This window comes from Belonocnema kinseyi, chromosome 1 (genome assembly GCF_010883055.1).
Source record: "Belonocnema kinseyi isolate 2016_QV_RU_SX_M_011 chromosome 1, B_treatae_v1, whole genome shotgun sequence".
Taxonomy (NCBI): Eukaryota; Metazoa; Arthropoda; class Insecta; order Hymenoptera; family Cynipidae; genus Belonocnema; species Belonocnema kinseyi.
Genome location: NC_046657.1, coordinates 89,450,249 through 89,453,981, shown reverse-complemented (window position 1 = coordinate 89,453,981; position 3,733 = coordinate 89,450,249). Strand labels below are relative to the sequence as shown.

The 3,733-nt window shown below is 35.1% G+C and overlaps 1 protein-coding gene across 2 annotated transcripts in view; it reads right to left on the bottom strand.

Moving 5' to 3' along the window:
• Nucleotides 1-2,040, bottom strand: part of LOC117167916 (caspase-3-like) — a 21,254-nt gene extending 19,214 nt beyond the window's left edge. For both annotated transcript variants that reach the window (XR_004466445.1, XM_033353163.1), the window contains exon 1: nt 1,791-2,040. The gene's annotated coding sequence lies outside the window, so the exon portion shown is untranslated. The remainder of the gene's footprint in view (nt 1-1,790) is intronic.
• Nucleotides 2,041-3,733: the final 1,693 nt, after the last annotated feature.

Sequence of the window (3,733 nt, the reverse complement as noted above, 5' to 3'; positions counted from 1 at the left end):
GAACTGAAGATAATATAGTTGCACATTTTTGTACTTTTAAACAACAATTTTTATTATTTTTTAAATTTCTCAACTGCAACTGGTTCACAACAGTTTCCCTCACACTCATGAATTTTTTCAAATTTTTCCATCACCCCTTGTATGAGAAATAATGCTCTAAACTTGAATGTTCTCAAATGTACCCAAAAATCCTTACTTTATTTTACATTTTTCAGTCTGCTAAGCACAAAAAATTTTTTACATAAACTTCTTCAAGTTCATTAACGTAGAACACTTTCAGCTTTTAAATGACTGTTTTTTTGTTGCGCTAGCATTTTTTTTAACTGAGTTGTTAAGTTTCAAAGGCAGATGCCTATAGTTTTCTCGCCGATAGTAGGCATGCCATTGTGGGGGTGATGCAATGAGGGGGGAGGCCCGCCACCTTTTGATGTCCCGCGACAAACATGGCAGCTCCCACATGTTTATATTTTCATGCACAGTTTGTCGGCAAAAATGCTCGTGCGCATAATCAAATGGCTCCCCCTCCCGTGGATTCAACCCTGCTCACCAAGTTAGGATTGCATGCCTAGTCCCGTGTTTCCTATGTCCATGCTCCAAATCTAATTAGCACCTCTGTACCGGAACTAGTTAAACTTTTATGAAGTTTGATTGGCATGATTTGGCGCTATTTTCAAATCAAAATTTTATTTTCCAACGGATTTAATACAGTATAGAGAAAACATTCAAACAAGAACATTATAAATTATTAGGAAGGTTATTTATTGAGGTGAGGAGCACGAAGGAATAATAAGGAGACCCAACTGCCAGTGGGAAGCCATTTGAAACTGGCAATAAAAACATTACCGTAAGTGGTAGGCACAACGCAGAATTATCTTAAATTTTCGTGCGCAGGTGCGCAGTTGTCCTCCTCCTGTACATGGAAAAGTGTGCGAGTGAGAAAGTTTGTCAAATTGACGTCAGTTCAAAGTTGTGTTCTTTTGTTGATCAGCATATTCTCGAAGGTCTGAGAAGCCCTGAGAAATTCTCCGCAGGCACTCGGGTAAATATATTTAAAGGTCCAGGTAGCTCGTTTGAATGTTTTAAAGGCTTTAAAATGTCCTTTTCGAAATTGAAATAAAAATACGATCATAAATAAAAAGCAGAGACGCTGAAATTGAAATAAGAATTCGATCATAAATAACAAGCAAAGAGGCTATATCAATAGAGTAGCCGACACTTAAGGGTCCCTTGTTAAGCGTTCAGATTAAAATTTAGAAATAGATTTTTTTGAATTTCATAGTTAACAGTGAGGGCTTTAAAAAAGCGAAGTGTATTCGCCTTCTTCGGCGTGTAACTTGCACCACAACCGCGCACTTGACACCTCATGGTTTAGAACAAAAAATTCTTGCCACCTGCATCAAAACAAATGATCAGAACCTCTTTAACTTACGTCCATTTGACAAACTTTCTCACTCACATATTTTTCCATGTATAGGAAGATGACACCTGCGCACGAAAATTTAAGATCTTCCTGTAATGTGCATACCACTTACGGTAATGTTTCTATTGTCAGTTTCAAATAGCTTCCCACTGGCAGTTGGATCTCCTTATTATTCCTTCGTGCTAAGGAGCAAATAACATTCACTTTGAAATACATATACTACAAAATTTTCATAAACAAAAGAATTAATAAAAAATAAAACTGTTCAAACTTTTCGCGCCCCATGAAAATATTAAAGTTCGGGTACATCTGCGACTGTTGGAGGGGGAAACGTGTCTCAACTCTCCCTCTGGAGGATCTCTAAAAATACCTATAGTGGGTGTTCACTTGTTTGCGTATATGCACTGCGTCAAAATATGCTCATGTAGATAAATATAATTTGTACATCGTTTCACTTTATAATTTTTGTTCGCCAGTGTTCAATTATTTTGATAGATGGAAAATTCAACGATAATAGTCTCTCAACACTGATTACTTATAGTAATTTTCACAAAAATTCTCAATAAATGATTTCAATTGCACACTTTATACGCCTTCAAGTTTTCAAACGACCTAACCTCACTTATTACCCACACCAAGGTAAAAGTAGACAGTGGTACGCAGGGTTGCTGGCTCCTTGGGCGAAACATTGATGCTCCTTTTTGCGCACTCAATGAGAATCCTTTGGTAAAAAACCGGAGTGCAGACATATATTTCTGTCTCATACAGTGAACAGCACTTTCTCAGCATTTTGCGTGCGCCGACAACCATGCGCGCAAGCGCATGGCGGTTGTCATGCCAACACGCGTTCGAAGTTTTGAACTTGTGTTTTGAACATAATAACCTACAATATCTCGTTCACTATTGAAATTAACTTTCATCCTCACTCACATACTCTACAAAGGATTATAATAATTTTATTGTAGCACTTCAACTTTGTAGATACTTTTCGTACTTTTTATTCCATTTTCGTTCTCGTTTTTAATTCAGTAACGTGATACCAGAATCTCCCACCTCATCTCTGGTTCTACAATTCTAGACTAGGTCAACTCTGTGGAAAATAATTGGCGACATTCAGCGCACTCTGCGATGAACAGGAGAACTTCACCAAGCGTCCATTTCCCGTTATGTCAACGGTTGAATATAAATTATTTCATATTTTAGGAATATTCAGGAATTTAAAATATGCAAAACTGAATTTTGCATTCAATCAAAATTGAATTGCCCTTAATTACGTAATATATATTAGCATTAAATAATAAAATTAAGTACCGAGCGCTAACCCTTTTTTAAATAGTCAGCTTTATATCGATAAAGTATAAAATATTTCATCTTGGTATCTACTTATTAAAATGTTATTTTAATCGTAGCTTTACGCTGAAAAATTTATTTTATTTCTAAATTGTAACTAAATTATTGACTTTTAATCACATTCTTAAAAGGTGATGCACGTTTTGTGCACATTTTAAAAAGACAATATTTTAAATACATATTTTATGATAAAATATTTGGTTTATAACGGTTAAAACGGTCACATCATTAGCAGGTTCATCGCCGACATAATCGATAATATGCATTCAGATTCATCTGGAACGAATAATAGCAATACTTTCTTGGATAAGTGTTCTCCATTTCAAATACTGGAGCGGATGCTTATTATATACTTAAAATGTGTTATCAACATTAAAAAATCGTTCCAAGTTGATCAAAAAATGCAATTTTCTGTAAATTAAATTCTTAAATTCTGATAAATTCTCCGACAATTTATTTCTCGGTCATATTCTCATTCTCAGCTCTATCCAACAGAAATCCCAACTTTGGCATTTTGAGCTACTGCGCTTGCCCGGCGCCCCGACTCTCATTCGTCGCTGTTGGCGTGCGACTCAAGCCAGGTATAATTAACAAATATTGAAATGAAGATAGATCATTATTATAAAATGTACATTAACGGCATGTGACACAGCTAAATACCTATATTACCAACCTCACTTTTTCAGTTCACTGAATGTTTTTTTGAACCTAAGAACTTTTTTTGTGAATAAAATATCCAGCTGAAACTTTGAAAAATGTAATAGAGTACAATAAAGTACGTTTAGGTACTGCATTTTGGTAGGAATTTCACTGACAATTATTTCATCTTTTTTCTGAACCTCGACATTTTTTGAACGTTGAAACTTTTTTTATACATAAAATATCGGTCTCAAACTTTGAGAAATGCAAGAGCCGAAAGAAAACTACGTTTGAGTACAAATCTTAATAATAAAAGATGTAAAA